Genomic DNA, 23,058 nt, shown 5'->3' on the forward strand with positions numbered 1-23,058 from the left:
GACTCTGTTAGAAATCTTATAATGGGCCATATTTGGATCTTTCAGCTGTACAATAATCCAAACACAAACCTCAATAACAACACAAAAATGGGTCACTGAGCACAAAACCAAACCACAATGCCCCCCCTCCCCCACATGGTTAAAAGATATCAGGACAAAGAACAAGTAAAGTGAGAAGAGAGCTAATGATATTTCAAGTCACCTCCCTTGCTCACTCCCTCCACCCGGCAGAAAGAGGAATAGGTCTTAAATGTGCATGAGTGATCAATCATGAGTGAAATTACTCTGTATACATTGCACTTTATCTGGACTGGTCCACCAGTGCCAGCCGCCTCAGCCAGCCAAAGCCAAATAAAGATTCCCAATGACTCTGTCATATCTTATTAGGTTGAGGGAGTTGCTCACACCCCACATTCAAAGATGCAATTTTCTTTCATGAGAGTTTATTTATTTTGGGGACCCAGTTCTGTTTTTTACTATTGTTATTTATCAGGGCTTTCTTCTATTTGGGGATTAGCGGCAAATGTGTTTACAGTAAGATTACTGCCCTTGACAGAGGACCTCATCCTGATTTAAAGACTGAAATTACTGCTGCATGGGCTGAGAGACAAACCCACCAAACCCTGAGCTCTAAAGGAAAATGAAAAGCATTTAGATTCTGTCACATGCTCAGTCTACCAGGCCTTGTAGATATAACGCTAATAAATAAAATGTGACCAGGGCACAGCATGCTAATGCGTTTTGGTGAAGGAGAAGTGCATGTTCTTGCCATATCCGGAACAACTAGATCTGAAGTCCCGAGGTGAGTATAATTTCCTTCGGGACAAAGGTGTTAACTTTCGTTCTTAAAAATACAATACATAACCAACCTCCTTGGCAACTTTAAGGCTGTTAGTGATCCAACAGCTTCAAGAGGGAAATGCAAACGTGTCCTGTACAGCAACGGTCGTGTTTAAGCTATAGATTTGACTATGTTTTGAGGATGATGGCATCAAGTGACAAATGAATTTGCACGAAATACTGAGTTTGACTGATTACACAATGACAAAAGATATGGGAAGATTCTGCCTCCTTCTGAAGAGTTAAGAAGTCTATTTATGTCATTATACACAGCACTGGTCAGAATGGACCAATCACCAATTTTTGAGTTTTGACCAGTTACACACTGCTATGGTGACTACACAATTTTTTTTTTTTAAATATAGCATTGGCAGTGTTGGGTGTAACGAGTTACAAAAGTAATGCATTACTGTAACGTATTACTTTTTGATGTAACGCAGTAGTGTAAGGCATTACTAATCAATTTTCAGTAATATTTTACTCGGTACATGTTCTGTAACGCTTGCATTACAACACACTTTTAGCCCCCAATTTAAATTTTTTTTTATTTAAAGTCGGGCTCCGACTTTTTTATGTCCCTAGGCCCAGGCTTCGGGCCAGTATTCACGTCATAGTTCAGACACGGGCCGATCCTCGGGCCTGTTTTAGGCTTCTCCTTATCTTTATATTTTAGACATCCATCAATTATTGATGAAAAAAAAATTACCACGCTGGTGGAAACAACATGTCCGAGCGGCTGGACGGTGTTTAGTGTCCCGCAGCAGTAGCGAGCCGTCAGCGCAGCTGAAGAGTTCTGCTTCAAATACACACAATAAAGCAAAAGCCCCAGCAAAAGTAATCACCATGAATGTGTCCGGGGGAAATAGTAAGGATTCGCCATCTCCTCATTAGACGCGCCTTTAGAGAGAAGTGCATCTTCACGGATTATATTGAATAGTTTTTGTTTTCATTTTTATTTATTTCGTTAAGTAGTCATTTAAAGCTTTCTATAGATATATTTATCATGTCTCTGAGGCTTGTATTCGCTGACTTTAGGTTCATTTTTGTGAAGCGCTCCTGTTCAAAATAAAAGCACTACGTTTTGCTGATATTGTGAGTGCACACAAATTAAAGTAGACCCTTTACTGTTACGAATGATGTATTACTCTTACCTTTATGAGCAAAAATTATGGCGTAAGTTGTTTCCATTGAAAAAAAATTGTAATTGATTGTGCTGGTGCCTCCATGTCCTGCGCTTTAGCTTTCACTCTCTGCACAAACTAGATGCAGCACACATTTATCTAGGTTTAACATTTAAACATTGTTATATGCTTGAACTGTTTTATTATATCTATAGATTTTATTTTAGGCAAGTCGTGATGATTGAAGAAGGCTAAATTGATCAAACATGGCTATGATCAGCCTGCTGGTCTGCCGCTGGCCTCTTGGACATTACTTTAAGAAAGAAAAAACTTTTTTTCTAAATTAACTTAATAAAAAGCCGGAAGGAAATATAAACACTTTGCCATTAAGTTAAGGCTCTAGTACATTTTGTCATTTTAAAATGTTAAGTTCTACTTAGTAGATATTTGGTGAAAGTAACTCAAAAGTAATACAGGAGTCGTGTAACGCATTACAATTCTGAGACAGTAATATTGTAAGTTAAGGAATTACTTTTAAATAACAGTAACAAGTAATCTGTAATGTATAACAGTTTGGAAGTAACTTGCAAAACACTGAACATTGGTTCGGAGGTCTTTACTTATGACTAAAACAATTTTATAGCACCCCAAAACAAATAACGCATTATTAAGCTGACGAGGGATTTAAACCTACAGCCTTTCAGTTACCAAAAGGCTGGTAACTGAAATCCACCAAGCCACACAACCTACACATGAATGCAACCTTTAATTGCCAGAAACATGATATATGCACTACATTTTAAGTCTGTTTAAAAGTCGGTTTGGATAAAAGCATCTGCCAAATGCATAAATGTACCTGGAAGCTGCAAAGAAGTTAGTGACCTGATAGCCAAAGCTATGCAAGTAGGCATGTTCCATAATTGCCATGAGCTGGACACAGTTGTATCTTTAGATGAAATGCAAGGAGAAAAAAGTGCAGAAAAGCTTTTAAATCAATTTTACAGTCAAAAGACCTTCAACAAAACAAGATATTCAAAGTGGAACACATCTAAGGCGTAATTTTTGTGTAAGTTGTTATCTCAACAATATGGATTAATTTCAAGTGCAGCACACTGGAAAATGTAAATGAATTAAAAACATAATTAAAAATGAGTGAAACCAAAGCATAAGATTAAATGTCAACTGCAGCATGATCTGAATCTTCAATAGCAAAACGACAGCATGATAAATTACAATTAAGTTGATATTTTTCATGAAAAGAATATGAAAATAGTGTAAACACTTTCTGTGAGTATAGGCCTGTGATAAAATTATATCGCAAGATTTTTATAAAGAATGTCAAAGAAGTTTTGAAACTCCAGTTTCACGTGGTTTAGGACTTCTCCTTCAAGATCTGTTTCCCAGCCCAGCTGCCATTGTCCTGAGGCTTAGGTTCAACTCCGAGCAGCTCCTGTAAACTACTATAACAACCAATGCTGTGGAAAACTCTGTCAGCACACTCTCACACATAGACCTAAAAGAGAACAGACAGAGGACTGACTTGCTGCTCAACAACTCAATATTACACATTTTTTATATATTAAATAAATGGAGCTATCCAGGGAATAAGACGATTCAGATAAATTGTCCATTTCTTTTGGTATTTTTATGGGTACTTAAAACTAGATGTTTATTTAACAGAATTAATAGGTTGTTGTTCTATCTGAATTGTGCCATTCTTTTTAATAATTGTGTGCTGCAATTAGTCTTGGACAGAGAACTGAGGTGAAACAGTAATTACTAAAAAGCTTTTATCCATTTCAGTTCACTCAATCTTGCTTCACGGTGTCCCCAACAAAGGTTATTTTGACATTTTTATGAGTACTTTTATGAAATCAATATCACAAGGCCAATTCCAGGATGCAATAACATCAAATCGAACCGCTGTGAAGCCAGGCAAGCTTAAACTTATTACCCCCCTTCTTTAACAAGTATGACTAAAGCATTTGTCATAGCTGAGATTCAAATCAGTATCTTTAAATCCTATGCGGGTGCTTTGAGCACCAAAATATAATACATTGTTAATATTTCATGATGTATTTTCATCATATCGAAGAAAAAGGTACTGCTAGTGCCATAAAACGTTTTTACCATCTCCTAAGGCAGCAAATCAGCATATTATTAGAATGATTTCTGAAGGATCACGTGGCACTGAAAACTGGAAAATGGCTGCTTAAAATTAGGGCTGTCAGTTTAATGCGTTAACTTAATTAATTAGTTATGAAAAAATAATGTGATTAAAATATTTTAACGCAGTGAACGCACTGGCCCTGCCTCCAGACTTGTAAATCATCTTACATTTCATATAGTTGACTGTTGACAAATATGATGCAGGGCAAAAACTCCTTATGCCCTAAAATTCAAAATATTGGAGCAAAAATGCTCCTGTATGAGTTTTTGTCTCATATTTACATCACATGATAAGCGATATATCACATGAGCAGCGAGAGCAATCTGCTGGCAGTTTTAGTTTCTTATTTACAATATTATTTAATTTAATACAGAAAAGGAGAAAAAAAACTTTAAAGGGATAGTTCACTAAACTATTTATAAACTACTATAAACTATTTTCCAAATATCTTCTTTTGTGAAAGTCATACAGAGAGTCTGTAACAACATGAGGGTGAGTAAATAATGGCAGAAGTTTCACTCTAGGCTCATCCATTATTTTAAAATACAAGTGATTGTCAAGAACAACATTTTTGGATAGATGTGATGTCACTTGCATATCTTGCAGTGATTGTGATTGTACCCAAGTCATCTGAGAGAGTTACCATTGTTTGCTCTCTCACAGCATAGTGCTAAATAAGCTAGACTTTGCTTCCTTTGCTTCTGTGATATTTGCATTTAACTCCTTTTGTTTGTCAATCACTTTTTCATGTGGATGTTGATTAAATCGCAGGACAAAGGATGCTTTTGTATCCCGCTCATCTGACTCAGTTCTTCCTCCGTCGCAAAATCTCTTATCAATGGATTTAAACATCAGACCTGTCAAGCAATAATTTATCATGCAGTACACAACAAAAAATCTCAGTAACTCAAGAGAAGGCCATATATAACGCATAATAAGAAAACCTTATTTTCCAAATGTTCCTTTAATTACATTTATTATGATATTAAATGCCATTTTTGATTCAGAGGACTTTGAGTACTGTATTGTGCTTGTGACATTTAACTTTTTATAATAGAAGTCCATTTCAACGTGTGTTTCTGTGCAACTATTAAAAATAATTCCCTGAATTGAAACTTTTTTCTTCAGGGAAAAACAAGACCTGAAAGGATTTAAGGGCACCACTATTTCTAAAACTAGTGCCAAAAAGCTCTTCCATTAGGAGACTGTGCAGCTTTGCTTTTGTTGCCTTCTGGAGGGTTGAGGAGCACATTAACTGAGGCACAGAACCCCGGGGAGAGTGCCAATCATGAGAGAGCAGTCAAAGGAGCCACAATGACTCACTATTTTAACATCCAATTTAAGGGGTGAAAAATAATTTTACGTTAACTAACTCTCTGCTTACAAACAGATTTGCTCCAGGCAAAGGTTAATGCTTCAGCCCTCGAGAAAACAAACAACAGAAGGTTATGTTTTATGGATCAGACCAATGTAATGAACACTAATGTTTAAGGTACCTTCTGTAATCCCCATGGCTCAAAAAACCTTCTGACATAGTAATTGTAGGCTGGCTTCCTCTCAGGCCTCAGGCTTCCATGTCAAAAGCTCTGTAAGGGAACAATCATGGGAAACGGCTCTCTGTGCAGTAATGGAATCACTCGAGGCGGCAGCTGTTCTCACATCTGCTAACTAAACTTAACAGTTCTGCTTGCGACAATTAGCATGATATTCCATGTGGAACTGCCTTTTTTGCTTCATTTGTGCCACTCTATGCTGTATGCATGATCATTTTAGGTTGCATCTTGAGCTGTTTTCTTATTTGCTCAATGAAATATGCTCTATAGGGTTTTCTTGAGGATGCAAGGAAGGCAGTGATTTCTCTAACAACATTATGATGACAAATTTTACAAAATATGAGATCAAATGGTATGTAAATTACTCATGCGACAATGACACAAGAATGTCTGTGATAAAAAAAAATATATATACTGTATATACACACACACATACATACACAATTTTAAAAAAATGACAAAAGACTCTAAAATGTCATGTGATGCAACATTAGGTAAATCAAATTATTTTCCTTATATTCTGAATACAGAACTTTATTATTTACAATTTTCTTTTTTTAAATTTGCATTTACTTATTTATGTAACATATTTTATGAATTATTCATTTCTAAATATCATTTTGTTTTTGATAGTCGCACCACATGACATTATACAACCTGAACTAACTTTGCCTTGTTATAAAACAGCCAACTTTTCACATATTTTGAAATACATATTGACCTTCATTATAAAATCAGGACAGTTTATCACCGTGGCATTTTGACTTTTTCCACCATTACTTAGTATTTCAAAGAAAAATAAATAAATAAATTTTAATTCAGATATTAAAAACATGCTCATAAGTGGTGCATCAAAGTCTTTGAGTGCATGAATTGCATTTTTAATAAATGAATAGGGGGCCATGCAATGACCCTCATGTTTCTGAAGTAACACTCTCCAACAGCTTTTAGTTATATTCCTTTGATGCCTGCTTAGTGATAAATAAAGTATAAGATAAACACAACTGCGCTATGTAACAAAAATGAAAACATGCTCAGTCTAAGCGTACTTCTTTAAAAACAAGCGTAGCAAAATCACCTTGCTCATTTGGATTCTTTGAAGTTTGTCTTCTGGCCTGGGAGCTCAGGGTTAGCGACTGGCCCGCAGAGAGGGGTGTGTTCCACTTTGCTTGGTTTGTATTATTTTGACGTGTTTGTCTTGACAGTGTTTCTGTAGATTTCATCACTCACCAAGATCCTTAATGCGAGGAAGCACATTTATGGTGAAGATTTTGTAAGAGGCAATCTTTTCCTCAGGCGAACTGATGCCCACATGGGCCTCATAGATATGGAGACTGCTGGGCTGTGGGGGTCTGGGGTGCTGGAACTGGGGGCGAGAAAGAAGAAAGGTTAGAGAGAGAAAGGGCCCAGATATCAATCCACTCTTCCTCAGTGTGCTTTGATGCGAGATTTTGCTAGAAGGTTCTGCTGAGCCATCTGGGTTACCTCAAAGATCCTGATGCAACACAACACAAATATTTGACTTTATTGAACGCTTGCAACAATATAAAGGAGACTAAGTTCTCAGTCTAAGCCTAGAGTTTGGAGCTTGAAAATGTAGAAAATGCAACAGAGTAAACTTTTTGTTGTTGTTGTTTATTCAACGTTTTGTCATCGACAACAATGCATATAATATAATATAATTATAACACAATCTTTTATTTATTGATTCATTTGATTAATCTACTTAATTTATTACCATATTATTTAATTAATTTCTTTTATTTAATTAATTTGGCAAAAAAAGACAGTTTAGCCTATTTTAAATTACATATATTACATCTTTACAATTACATATATAGGCAGTAGGCACACAGAAGTGAAATGCAAAAAAAAGAAAGATAAACCAATTGTGGCTCACTGAAATTTCTGCCATTCTGCCAAACTGCCATTCCAGAAAGCAAAAAGCAATATTTCCTGCCTTTAATCATGCAGCAACCGCTATAACTGCCAGATGAAATTGTGTCACCAATTCATCTCCTGTAAAAACCTGGATTATGAGCATGATGCCATTGACCAGTTGCTGTATGAATGTCTGATGCCATGAATAGATATCAAAGGAAAATATGTCTCATTGTCATTGTGGAAGAACCACCCATATCAAAGCCATTTGCAAATGGTTCTTCGACGAAACAAAAACATCAAGAGGCCGAAAGCAATTGTTGAATCGCCTCCGATTAAATTGCCTGTTTAATGTGGCGGGCCTCTTAAGAGGAGGTGGTTTCGAGTGTCATTACTAACGCGGAAGAGGGGTCGCCGTAAGAGCGGAGTGCTTCAGAGATGCTAATGGCTACTGATGATAAATGGTCGAGAGCCATAGGAAGGCCTGAACAACATCACGGTCCTGTAAACATTCCCTCCCGCTTTGACTTCTATTGTAAACTACCTCCACCCCAAAAACAAATAGTAATTTTTGAAGTAGTTTAAAAATAAACAGGTGTTTCATCAACCTTTTGGCCCTATGGACATTCAATGAAAAGTAGCAATTATGAATCTTTAATCTTATAAGAATATGTAAGGTGAAAGGATTCATGTGTGTGCGTGGTGAAACTGAAACTCTTGGTTCTTGGAAGCAGCTATCAGTCGATGATGACTGGTGTGATGTACAATTCTCCACTGACCCTCTGCAGGGCAAAACCCGACTGTAATAGGTTAAACCATGCCAGAGTCCATAACTCAAACCCTCCTCCCTGACAGCTCAGAAAGCATCTGCCCGAACCCGTAACACTAGAAAGCTCTGAGAGCATGTGCTCGTGTGTGAGAAACACACAGAGATACCGTAGAAGAAGTACCAAGAAAGACACCTGTCTAGAAATATGTTTTTGTGTTAAAAACTTGGGTATCCCTTTTGAAGTAGGGTCAAATTGACCCACATATTTTTATGTTCAAAATTATCATCTCTGAAGCACTGTTAGTGATTAACTATAATACAAGTATTACAGTAATAGCATCTCATATTATTTGTATAGATTTATTTTAAATAGCTTCTGCCTTTTTGTTATGTCTGGTTCTCAAAACCCTGTGAGGGAACAATGGGTTTCTCACACTTCGTTTCAGTGTTGCAACATTTTAGTATTTGAGATCCAAAAACCAAAAACATTCTTTCACAGGTTTTAATTTTTTTATGGACCATGAATCTCAAACAAATGAAGAAACAGCAAATTTGCCATGGATGATTGAGAAGATGAGTCTTGAGTTTTAAATTTCATAACTTCAATATATATATATAAAAAAAAGCTTTTCTGTTTTTTTTCATGAATTTGATGAATATTTTTTACCTAATTTAAAAAAGGAAAATTATTATATTATATTGTATTATATTATATTATATATGTTCTTGTGTCTTTGTTACAGTGTAACAAAGACTAATATTAATTAACATGTACTTACTATACTAACTTACTATATGGTTAGGATTAGGGTTTTGTGTAGGGTTACTTGCATGCAATTATGCATAATTCATTGTTATTATAATAGTAAGTACATGTAACATGTGTAACAGATAACGGATGTATATTCTTCTGTGTACACTCACCTGCATTCGGTTAATCAACAGTTTCAACAGACAGCAAAATGGATATATTTGCATTACTTTCTAACATTTACAGATGAAAAATATACCTGTGACGTGTCAGTTACGCACTGAGGAAAACGCAATGTCTCAAATGCATTAAACAGCACAAATATTAGCTGTTTGTTATGGTGGATCGATTTGATCCATGATCGACATTAAGGGCTGCTTATAAGCGTGCACGTCACATTATCCTGACTCACTGAACCTGGATCGAATTAGTCAGATTGCGTGAACTTCAATTGTCGTTTCTGAAACCGCTTTAGTCCCGATTGATTTGTTGGGTTATTTCAAGTCAGGTTTTGGACTTTAATCCCCGCTTTTCTTAGCCTCTTTTATGAAACAGAGGCTACAAGAAACGACCACGATCTATTTCAAATCAATTCTGTTCTTTTTAACTTTATATTAATCAAAGAATCCTTGAAAAAATGTACGGTTTTCACAAGATATTAAGCATCTCATTGAAAATAAGAATAAATGTTTCTCGAGCAGCAAATTAGCATATTAGAATGATTTCTGTAGGAAAATTCATCAAAATACTTTACTGTTTTTAGTGTATTTTTTGATAAAAATAAAGAGAAGATACTTTCTTCAAAAACAAAGTTTTGGACCTCAAACTTCTGAATGGTAGTGTGCGTTTATATGCACACATATATACATTTTAATTGCTTGAATGCTGTATATTATGCAAAATATATTTTCCATGAAACTCCATTGGGGTTCCTGTGCGCTGCTAGTTGTTGCTAGTAGTTGTTTAAAAGCACCATTTATTAAAAAATAAATATTGAGAGCTTTTCATCTAGGTTCTAAAAAGAGCTCTTTGTCATAACCATGCCACATTTGATTAATATTATTACAAAATCCCTTCCACCCGCCAATGCTCTTTTCCAAACCCACCTCTCTTCATAAGCCTACCCGATTCAGTAAAAACTCTCTCTCACACACACACACACACACACCAGGTGGTTGGTGTTTGGTGATGAGAGCTGACAGAGGGGAGGAGAAGAGCAGGAGAAAACAAAGCACTTTAAGAAGGTCCATCATTGCTTTCAATCTCTCGGGGGGCAGCTTGGAGATTGTCACAGATCGATAGCCACTCTGGAGAGACATTGGGGCGGGACGAAACATCCTTAAACCGCTCTGCTTGGCTTTGCGCAGACTATTACCAAGCTAAGAACATACCATCGCTTTACTCACAGCAGAAATAACACTGTGACTTTGAGAAAGAATGACAGAGAAAGATAGAGAGAGAGAGATGACTTGGAGAGTGACTGTGAAAAGCAAGAGGAACAGAGTTCACAGTAGAGTTCTGGAAGTAAAAAAAAAGTCATTAATGACTTTAATATCTAAGGCAAAGAGACTTTTAGGACTTTCTCAGAAAAGAAGGTAGAAAAGCTGTCACTGGGATGGTACCTTTTCAATAGGTACACTTTTGTACCTTATTTACGCCTATTAGTACCTTACAGGTACATATTCGTTGCTGAAGTGTACATATTAGTACCTAAATGGTACACATTACTATTTTCTGGAATGCACCAACATTAACAATTGTGTAACATTAAAATGTTATGGATATTGAAATTCTTTACTATTTAATCTTAATACATTAAATTACAGTTAAATAAATAATTAAAATTTCCAACCAAATAAATTTAAAATGCTTCAGGTGAATTTAGGTATCACATTAAGAGAGCATTAAAAAAAAAAAAAAAAAAAAAAAAAAGACTTGAATAAACCATCTTGGCTAGGCTAGAAGACAAGCAAAATCAGATGAAACCAGATAAGACCAGCCTCCACCTTAGGCTGGTTTATTTAAATATTTTCTAAGGTTTCAAACAAAGTTCTACAAACAAATTAAGCCAGTTTATTCTGTAGCAAATACCGTATTGACCCGCATATAAGACAATGTTTTTAATCTTGGAAATACATCTGAAAAAACGTGGTCGTCTTATATTCAGGGTCTAGACCCTTGGTCTCAAACTCAATTCCTGGAGGGCCACAGCTCTGCACAGTTTAGCTCCAACCAGCTCCAAATCACACCTGCTTGGAAGTTTCTAGTGATCCTGAAGACCTTGATTAGCTGGTGTCACGGTGCACACACGAGGGAGGAACCAGGAACACGCAGACGAGGATATAAACTCAAATAACACTTTACTGAACATCAAGACATGGCAGGGCAGGACAAGGCAAGGCAGACAAGGACATCACACACCGGGGTTAACGAGTCGACCAGACAAAGTTTAACTGAACAGACAGGACTAATATACACAGGTAAATCATAGATAACGAGACGAACACAGCTAGACAAGAATTAACTGATGATTACATATAACAAGGACAGGAAACAAACCAAATATGGGCACAAGAGGCAGGAACACATGACACACACACGACAGTTCCCTGACAGCTGGATCAGGTGTGTTAGACCTTGACATCAATAATACACCCATGACAATAGGTGGCACCAAACACACATAAAACGAGTGTGCCATGAAATATATAATGCAATGCGTGTTGTATCATGAGTGAAAGATCATGAGTGAAAAGAAAAGAAAAAGAAAAGCTTAGTCGTGACTGTCATGTTAGCCTGATGGGACCAAACTTCCTCTGTAAGTAATTTAAAACATAAGACAGTACCCAGATTTGAAGACTACAATAAGATTTGACTGTTACTATTAATACAATTTTGGTAGGCTACTATGAGATGGATTGCCTAATTTTTATATAATTCAGATGGGCTATCTGTTATTTTTATGCTATATCAAAAGGTGTATATTTTTAAATGTCATTGTTGGTACAGTTTACCAGGATTTACCATACTTTCAAAACAAAATATGCAATATGAAAATAATTTAAGAAAAAATGTGTTTTACAGAGAGAGAAAAAAAAACAAGATTTGGTTTTCAAAAAGCCTTTTTCCAAAAGGTACATCTGGAAAACTGGGTCGTATTATAATTAGGGTCAATATGGTAGTTTTCTAAAATGCATATAGAAAAAATAGGGTAAATATACTGTACTTCAGGGGCCAAATTAACTGAAAAAAATATTACTGTTAAGTTTTATACAGAGTGAATGAGTTTGTGTTGGTGCTATATAATTACAGAAGCTGCATCTGGCAGGTACAGCCGTATAGAGCGAGCCAGACAGAACCATTTATGCATTAGGAGTTTAATTTAGAGTGAACGGACAATCTTGTCTGCATTTAGCGCAAGAGTAAAGTTCACCTAGGCACTTTTCATCTTTAAAGTGACATCAGACCTTTAATTATATTTCATTCCTATCAAAGCATCCTCCCTCTTATCTGTCATAACACTCTCCGCCTGAGTCCAGCCTCAAATCTCACATGACAATCAATAAGAAAAGGATCTGAAGTGTTAATAGGGCTCCTGAGTAAACATCTGGAAATTTCTGTGTGTAGACGGAGAGATATGGAGGGTTTAAGATGCTTAGGCTTTTCTCACTTCATGCACACACACACACACACACACACACGCTATATCTCTTCCCACACACTTTCAGCAAGAAGAAACCCCTAGAAAACTCTCCTTTCTCTTCACTTCCTTCAGACTCCAGTTAACAGTGTTTTGATTTCCCTCGAGACGACGACTATACCCCTGAACCAGCTGTCTGGAGTCACTGAGGTATCTCTCAACAAACAGAAGCACAACAAAAAGAATGTACCCAGATAGAGAATTAAACATGGCCTTGCAGGAGAGCCTGCTTGGAGATCTCTGAGCCACCCAGGAATCTGTATTGATCACGTTCGGCTGCTAAAAGTCCTTGAGCATCTAGTGTTCCCGGTCTTTTTAAAATGCAATATCACTACACAGGGTACTGAAATATTCATGCCTGAATAAATGAGGTTTGGGCTTGTTGGTCCCGGCGATTAAAAAAAAAAAAAAAAAAAACTTGAGTTGATTTTAACTATCGCTTACAGCAGGTTTCAAATTCATTTGGCACCCAGCAGAAGGCCGTTTGTGGGAAATGCATTAGGTAACACTGATTAAGGGGACGATGAAAGGGAATCTCATGAAACATTGAGGGCACGTGCATGCATCTGCGTGTGTGAAATAACACTGACAAACGCCGGCCTTAGAGTTTTACACTAAATCAGGTCTACTGATCGATACACTCATACACTTTTCTTATTATAATCAATGTTGAAAACAGTTGTGCTGCTTAATATTTTTGTGGAAACTGGGATACATTCGTATTCTTTAACGAACAGAAAGTTGAAAAAAACCAAAAAATCTTTTGAACCATAGAGTACACACATAAAAAAAAATAATAAAAAAAATAAACATAAATAATATAGTAGTATGGTAAAAAATAACAATTAAAAAGAGCTATATTATCATTTTAGAATTACTTTAGATCATTTTCCATGTTCAGTCAAAATTAGTTGTTCATGCTTTCTGCTCAGAACCTGCTGATTATTTTATGGATACAATAAAATACACCAATACACACAGATTACACACCTCCAGCATGCCTGAAGGAGAATTCGAGGTAGGGGAGAAAAGACACGGACCTAGTGAGTATGAGAAAAGATTACCGGAGTGAGAGAGATACAATTTAATCAGAGACTCCAACAGGATATTCTAAAGGAAGGAAGGGCAAGAGAGAGAAACGTGCACTCTGGCTGAAGTTCAGCCACCCCAGTTTCCATATGTTAAACCTGGCCGCTCACCCCCCCCCCCCCATTAAAATCTCTCCCTGGATCCCCTCTGCAGGCTTAAAGAAGCTGTGTATGACAGCCAATTGCCTTATAGAAACCTCCACACAGACCCAGGACTCCATCTGTCCACCTAACACCCTGTGAAAAAGAGAAACTTCTGCCACTGACCGCTTTTATGGACATAAATGGACTTCTCTTCCTCTCTCGATCACTTGCTCAAAAACTCACTCACCTCTCATTTTCTCTTCTCAATTATGGGTGAAAATAAAACGTTTCTCAACCCTTTAATTTCAGCCTAAATAAATGGAAAATGATAAAAAGATAAATAAAAAAATGAAAAGGACACAAAAATTGCAGGAAGCAGGACTCACAGCTGTAACATGAAAATCGCATTTAAAGTAAATGATTTATGACATAAGTTCATGAGTAAACATCTCAGGGTTAAATTAAAGAGAGGTGAGTTTCAATGTGTGGCCATCGAAAAAAATGGGTTGGGTGAGGAATACAAATTAAGCATAAAGGACAATTATATCAATTTTGAAAAAGACCGTTGAAAAGTGGATCTTAAGGAAAGACACTACAGGTAAAACCATTATTATTATTATTATTTTCTCATGCACTAGTCAGTTTTGAGATTTTGCTTCCAAAACATGTCTTCTTTCAGACCAATGGAAAGAAATCATCCGAAATACACATTTGAGTGTTTATTACACTTTGTTTCTGAGATCCAGGGATCTCCAGCCCTGCTCCTGGAGAGCAGTCCTGCAGACTTCAATTCCAACCCTGCTCCAACACACCTGTCTGTAATTATCAAGCAGCCCTGAACCAAAGCCACTGGACGGCAAGCCAGCAACCTTTAGCCAAAAAAGCATAATGGATAATGTTAACGCTGCGGCTTTGGCGGTAAGCAGGGAAGAATACCAGAGGCCGTCTTTTTTGTGGTTTTTTTTTTGGAATGGATGTAAATGGAAAAGAGTCTTATTTCATATCGTTTATATCAATAAATAGCATATCATTTAATGAATCAACAACCTGTTCACTAATCACTAATATGTTTTACACTAAAAAACACTTTTGTTGGGAACTATATAGGGTCACAAAGGAAGGACTCATTTACAGCATTATTACCTGCAAATAATGTCACATTACTATTTAATAATAGATGTTGTGTAATATTGTGTAATGTCTAAAAATATCCTTTTTTTCCCCCTTTCGTTTTCCAGTTTTACCTTAAATAGACTTGAATTGTAATGACTATTATGTGACCATGTGGCTTTTGTTGATATAATGCATTTTAATGAATACAGGAGAATAATTATTTAAATTATTCTATTATATTGTTATATTGAATTACGTTGTTTAATGAAAATAAAATATGTTATGGCTTTCAATTTTCAATAAATACATTTGAAATGTAATGATTTGTGAATGCTGCACATGATGATATAATGCATTTTAATGAACAAATGTAAAATAATAATAATAATAATACATATTTTAATAAATAACAAGGTATTCTTTGTATGGCTTTAGGATTTCAACAAATTACCTAGTAACTAGTATCAGTGTTATGCATGACCAATCATGCTGTTTTTTATCTTAAATTTTAAACTGCATTGACCAGTAAATGACCAGCAATTCATGCTCATTTTTACTGTTCAACATAAACTGTAACTGACTGTCGTAGAACTGTAAAAGCAGCCACAGCCTCAGCCATTGTATGATTGGCTGAGGTGACCCATGTGATCCAAGTTAGCCAATTATCCAAGTTTTCTGATTTATGGAGTGATAAAAAACATCTAAAATCCCCTCATTAAAAAACTTTAACTTTAATATGTCAATAAAAAACAAGAAGTTTGAACCTGGGTTTATTAATAATTTATTAATAAAAAAGTAAAAAAAAAAATATTACCAATATTAAAATATAGGTCACCCAAATATCAACCAATACTGCTAAATTAAAAATAATAATAATAAAATCAGATAATTGATATGGTACTGCTATAGTATCTTGTGCATCCCTAATTGAGATACCAAATAGTGCAACTGACTGTGTAACTATTAAAATAATTGTCTTCCAAACAAATCAAAAAGGCCTGAAATGAAAATGAACTGTAGTTGATCTGAGCTCAGCTGTAGCAACACTAATGTGATCCGATCAACCTCCGGTGTCCGGCAGAGTCAGGGTGCTTCAAAACCCATAACATGGCACTGCGGCAAACTGTGCTGGACATGTGTACCCCCGCCAACTCTGGCAAATGGGAACTTGTTGGGCACTCAGTGTTCCCATCTGCTCCCTCTTCCCATCAACCCCAGATTAACCCTAAGAGCCAAGTCAAGCAGCTTTGCCCCACAAATGCCACCCAGACCTGCCAATGACCATCGGTCTTCTGGGACTGAGAAAGCCAAGATCCCGTTCTAATCCAAATGATACCTCACAAGTTGTGAAGAGGAAAACTGTGGTCCATATAACAACTTTCAAATTCTAGTAATGACCAGCCCATATCTTTGGAAATTCACTTTAGATGTTTATATTCATATAAACTGCTTCATACAATACAAATATTATGATGCCGTGAGGTGGTGTGATGTATTTAGTACCTTGAATTTGGTCAGGTGCTTGATGGCAGGAGATTTATCCAATTTTGGAGAGAGGTATAGTTCCCATTTCCCATATTCCTTCTGCATGAAAGGGTGAGACCGTTTTTCCCAGGAATCTGAAGGTAAACATATTTAATTATTAATAATTGCTTGCCTATATATGACACACACACACACACACACACACACACACACACACACACACACACACACACACACATATATATATATATATATATATATATATATATGTGTGTGTGTGTGTGTGTGTGTCATATATAGGAATATATAATAACAAATTAAAGGGTACTTTATTAAGTGGAAAAACAATCATGTCAGTCAGAAAATATATTTTCTTGCGAGTATGACTACCCACTTTGCACCTGGGTCACTATAGTAGCAAACAACAGACATGTTTCCACAGAGCTCTTTCTGAGTGTGTTTTTTTTTATGGCATCCTTCCATACAGGTGTTATGAAGAGCTCTTGGTATGGTTGACTGGTGCACATTTACTCTGTTCTTGAACTCTGTAGCTCCTCAAAGTGATTGCTAGTCTTTCTGTGACTACTCTTACATGTTCTTTACAATGACAAGTCTTTCTTCTCCATCTGGACAAGTAACATGAACTTGGACTCTTAGATATTGTGCTTTTTCTTAGATTTTTAGGTCACACTTTATTTTAAGGTCCAATTCTGGACTTGCTTTTAACAAACCATTAACTACGACTTTTGCCTCAATAAACACCTAATTTGCTGCTTATTAATAGTTAGTATAGTAGTTGTTAAATTTAGGTATTGGGCAGGATTAGGGATGTAGAATATAGTCATGCAGAATATGTGCTTTATAAGTACTAATAAACAGCCAATATGTTAATAAAAGGCATGCTATTAAGCAACTAGTTAATTTTGAGAATTGGTCCCTATACTAAAGGTGTTAACATTTCTTAGTTTACTTCATTTCCAAGACAATTTAGGTAAACTCACAGCACCTCTTAAGTACGTTTAAGGTTTAAAAAATATTTTTGTACTTATATACAATAAATATCACATACTTTAAGACTTTTAATATTCTAAACGGTGACTTCAACTTCTACCAAAGTCATTTTCTGCTAAGATATCTGTACTTTTACTTAAAGAGGCCCAAGAACAGGCCTTTTTTTCTTTAAATGAGGATTTCGGGAAGTCTTTATACTAAATCGAAAATAAATATTTAGTGTGACGAATAAGCAATATCACACTCGTAGCAGTGCGCAGTGGTGTATAAAGTACCTGTCCTGAAAGTCATACCTGTTAACGTTTACCAGAGCGACAGCGCACTGAAGCGTTTTTTCCCCCGCTAACGTTACTTTAATGTTTATGAATGAATTTAACGTGAAAGAATATCATTAATCTTGACAAACTAAATATCATTCTGAAGGTCTAAGCCTCAAGCATCGACGACAGATCGCTGTTTTTCGATGGAAAGCTTATAAGGAATGTATTTGCTACATTTGCGTAAGCAGTACACATCAAAACAGGCAGAATAAAAAAGCAGTAACTTACGTACCAGATTCATTGTAATAACGAGCCACAAACGCTTCCACTGCTGAATTCCCAGTTTAGTTCGAGAGGTAAGGGTCCACAGAACAACATCCCAGCGAGCACTTTTAGTCCAGCGAAACAATAACGTTGTCTATTCCTTTGTTTACGTTTCATTTCTTCGGGAGAGTTATTGTTCGCGTCTGTTATGGAATAAATTACGCTCAAAAGCAGCATCTTGGTGGTAAAAAAAAACAACACGGTTCTGTAGCATACAGTTTTACAAACAGAATGATACCATCCACGGAAAAAAAAAGTCTCAGAAAAGCGGAATATAGTTTATTTGAATTTGGCGCTCTCTCCTGAGTGACGCACGCTGTGACGCAGCTGTCATCTGAGCGGGGCATAACTTAGCGATCTGCTTTATATGTGTGTGACTCACACAGTGTGAGTGTATTGTGTGGGGAATGTGGCCGTATCTGCATGATTATAATCTGTATGGACGCACATCAGCGTGTTTATTACGAACTCTATGACGGCTATCATTGTGATTCAATGATCAGCTATTATTGATTATATGGCCCATGTGTATGATCATCATTTGTATGGACGCACATGAGCGTGTGATTACTGACTGTATGACCATGTCTGCCAATATCACTTCATGTCTGGCAATCAGAATACTTCAGTATACATACTATATACAAAGCATTTTTTTCTATTTTTTCCCTTTTTTATTACTCAAATAATTATTTTTGTATTTTTTATTGCTCAAATAAATCCCTTATATGATGTCTAAAATTCTGTCTATTATTTCATAATTGAAAAACTATGCAGGAATATGTATAATGACTAAAATAGTTTGTATAATTCTGCAATACATTTGGTGGTTATTTTTCCTCAAACAGGGGGGCGGGAGGACTATAAATAATTTCAGAAAAATATTGCAGGAATCTCATTTTTCATGGTATCTTCTTCAAATTTGAAATATGAACTCATGAGACACATGGCTTTCAATCCATTACTTTTCTGGATTGCTCCAGGACTTATTTCATGTATTTGTATATGAAATAAAAAAAACATTCAGTGTGGAAAAATATTTTTCAAGGCACGTCAGTGTCTATAACTTTTTATCTTTTTGAACATTATCAACTCAGGATCATGGATAGTAAAGCCTAGAGTGTCTTATTTCCAAAGATACCTAATTTGTTTGTGCAGCACACTTTGTCAGGAACTGTTACCATTTTAATTTAGGTAGGTTATTTTCACCTGTGAGGCCCACAATGGGGGGCGATGGTTAACAGGTTAAGTAAAAGTACAGATATCTTAGCAGAAAATGACTTTGGTAGAAGTTGAAGTCACCGTTTAGAATATTAAAAGTCTTAAAGTATGTGATATTTATTGTATATAAGTACAAAAATATTTTTTAAACCTTAAACGTACTTAAGTATTGAAAGTAAAAGTACAAGTAAATGCAAAATTGAAAAGAAGCAAATAAATATATATATATATATATATATAAAATGTTCATACACAGCTTGAGTAGCAAGATTGTGTTCGGTTTTGACTCTTTTTATTTTTTTCCATTTTGTATTTTTGGGTAAGAATAAGAAGTACTTCATCCGGTACTTAGTGTCTTTCTTTCTATCATAAGAAAACATTTTGGGAAGCTGCATCTTAAATAGCATTTAGATGTATTTACACAGTTTAATGAATCTTAGAGGGGACATGGATGCATTAAAACTGCAGTTACAGATGCATAAATAGGCCTAATGTTTTGTTTTTAACTTAAAACATTGAATACTGATATTTGAAATAATTTAAGACATGAAAAAAATAGTCGAAATGTGAAATTAAAACTGTCAATAGGTGGCAGCATGTGACTAATGAGTGAGTGAATCATTGAGATTCAACTGATTCATTCAGAATCAAAGCATTTAACTGTGTTAATGAGTGAATCACCGAATCAATCATTTTTATCAAACAATTTGTTCAAATAGCTGATTCATTCAATAAGTAAACACTGTCCATTGCTCAGAGATGCAAAGCAGTGTTGTGATCTTTGTTTGGAACTATTTTTGTTGGCAAAATTGATCAAAAACAAGCAATATTATGTCTAAAATGTAATACACTTATTGCTTTACTGATCTTGTATAAAATGATTATTAAATATGTTATGGTGATATCTGCTGAAAAACAGTACTCTTTGTGTGATATAGATTAAGTTAACTATATTAAATTATATAAATATAAAAAGCATACAGAAGCATTTTTGCTGTCTACAAATTAGAATGCCTGGAATTTTAATAAATCAACATGCTTGCATTGTGTGTGATTTGGTGATATAGCGATAATGTCAGATCGCACATAATTACAACAACACTTACAGTTACCATATTATCGCAGTAGATATAGTGTATCGCACACCCCAGATTCGACTTGAGTTGAAAATGAATCATCCGCGGTTGTGCGCGCACTTGTTTGCACATGAGCTAAGGTGTTTTTAGGAGTCTAACTTGCAATTGATTCATCAAACATGCTTTCCTGCAGTCTGTGTTCTTCTGACTTCTGACTATTTTGTAACGAATATGCTTTGGGGAAATGTATCGGAGTAAAAGTATACATTTTAATTAGGAAATGTAGTGGCGTAAAAGTAAAAGTTGGCTGAAATATAAAAACTCAAGTAAAGTACAGATACTCCCAAAAAATACTTAAGTACTGTAACAAAGTATTATTACTTCATTACATTACACCACTGGCAGTGCGACATGGCTGTATATCGGCACAGCTGTGATTCAACCGTAGGTAATCACAGTGTGCTGATATACAGCCATATCACACTGCTACGAGTGTGATATTGTGTTTATGCAACAGTTTGATGGCACAAGTGTCTAAATACATAAGAAACAACAACTGAGTGTCTTTAAAAACCCTCTTTGTGCAGAGCTACTTCCTTCCACCATGGATTCAAATCTTAAATTGTCAGTTTAAGAACTGAGCCCAAGCCTCCCTAATTCGAAAACGTCACTTCAGAACTAGTAACGAAGGAACATTGAGTCGCTTCATTGAAAGCTCATTGTATTACTGCATTTAAAGCTCAATGTATTATGTAGAGTATTATGAGAGAGAGATGGACTGAGCGAGTGTGATACTACTATTAATTATATAAAATATAAATTTTTGAATAATAATATTTAATAAACAACAAAAACAGCCATCATAAAAGTTGCTAGGCAAGTCGCTCTGACATACAGCATAAAAGTTACATAAAATTAATTTTGCGCTTAGCCAAAACGATTTGCTGTCTAATTGATTAATGAGACCAAAGACTGCCCGTTAGATTTACCCAAAACAAATTATATCTCATCCTTAATCACTATAGAGACATCTGAGCCAGCGGTAAATTCCAGAAGAGCTGGCCCGAGGTGAGGCTGCTCTCGGCAGGTTCATGAGAGCTGAATGGCCGGTGGCACCCCTGGAGCTCACATCTCTGAAAACATAGAAGCAAATTTATCTTCAAGATTTATCTATAAAATTTATCTTCAAATTTATCTTTAAGATATCAAAGTTATCTTTAGTAACAAAGTGCATATTGGAAGTCTAAACAAGTATTTTCTCACTTTAAAAAAAAATAAAAAAATCTTAAAACCACATTTTGTGACACAAAAACAGTATTATTTATACAATTATAGTGGATTTGGGCATCCGAAATGCTACTCACTGTGAGAAATACCACAAGCGGAGTGATACAAATGGATGGAGCTCTGTTCACAAGAATATTGCACTTCTCTCACCCAAACAGATTCGAGGACAATTTCCTTTGAGTTTCTGAGTTTTAGGGCCAGATTTACTAATAGCTTGTGCCAATTTTCATTTTTGTATGAACTATTGCTTTAAGAATAACTTACACTGCTTAGAGAGAAATAGAGAAAAAAACATTTTTAGAACACTATTTCAGATTCTGTCAAAACTGGCTAAGAATCTGCATACTTTTGCACAGCAAAGTATATTTGCATGGCCCTTAAAACGAGATCCATTCATCCATGGCTTTAACTGCTGAATAAATGCGAAGGCAGAGAATAGTGAAAATGCAGAGCGCCGTACAGCAGCTGACTTTACAGACTCCCTCATACTGTTCATACAGTTTCTGGGAAAAAAGCCACACAAGACTCTGACCGTCTCAAAGCACAGAAAAAAGGCTCTGATTTGTTGTGGATCATTTCTGTCGTTCTGCCCTGTACGCCTCTGTGTATCTTTTTTCACATTACATACTCTAATGGAGAGCAGAAAGCAAATATCAATAAATAAATCAATAAAATACCAGTGCCAGTGCACTATGCCTACCCACCTGCAGCCCCCCCGACACAGATCAAGACCGGCTCCCCCAGACCTAAATTTCTCTCTCCCGCTCTTTCAAACCTCTCATTGCTACTGTGAAATTGAAACCATATAATATGAGCCATGTCAAAATGCAATCTCACACCAAATTGGAAGTTGGGATTTCCTATGACGCTGCCTCTGGGTCTCAGAGAGAGATAATTACAAAAAGGCATGGGGATAAATAGAAAAGGGGAGGATGTGATATAGGTGGGGGGATGGTCAGAGAGGAGAGCAGCCGCTGGTCATACGGGTATAAGTAGTGTCACAGCGAGAGGAGAGACAACATTTTGCTGCGATCTAGAATTCTAGTAAACAGCTTCTTTCCCCAGAGGCAACAATGTGCCCTTTTCACCCGACAGTATGGATTCACTAACTCTAAGAAAGGTGTGTAGGCATCGATAGCAAACACACACACATACACACTCCCAGGTACTCGATGATGGAGTACATCTGAACTATATGCGTGTGTTTTTTTAAAGCAGTCTTCTCAGTTTACATACTTTATGTATTTACTGACCAAAGTGAATACATTTTTTTTTAAACATAGCCATAGTACTACCAAGGTATTATTTGAGGGAACTTGTAGTA

At 35.9% G+C, this 23,058-nt stretch overlaps 1 pseudogene across 1 annotated transcript in view; it reads right to left on the minus strand.

Annotated features, from left to right (window-relative positions):
• LOC306864430 (1,4-alpha-glucan-branching enzyme-like) overlaps window positions 1-16,660 on the minus strand; it is a 117,880-nt pseudogene extending 101,220 nt beyond the window's left edge. Inside the window, exons 1-3 of the transcript in view lie at window positions 16,574-16,660; window positions 6,911-7,050; window positions 2,818-2,907 (exon numbers count right to left, since the gene is read on the minus strand). The product of the transcript in view is annotated as a 1,4-alpha-glucan-branching enzyme-like (transcript). The remainder of the gene's footprint in view (window positions 1-2,817; window positions 2,908-6,910; window positions 7,051-16,573) is intronic.
• Between the last annotated feature and the right edge of the window lie 6,398 nt (window positions 16,661-23,058).

This window comes from Barbus barbus (genome assembly GCF_936440315.1).
Source record: "Barbus barbus genome assembly, chromosome: 45".
NCBI classification, from domain to species: Eukaryota; Metazoa; Chordata; class Actinopteri; order Cypriniformes; family Cyprinidae; genus Barbus; species Barbus barbus.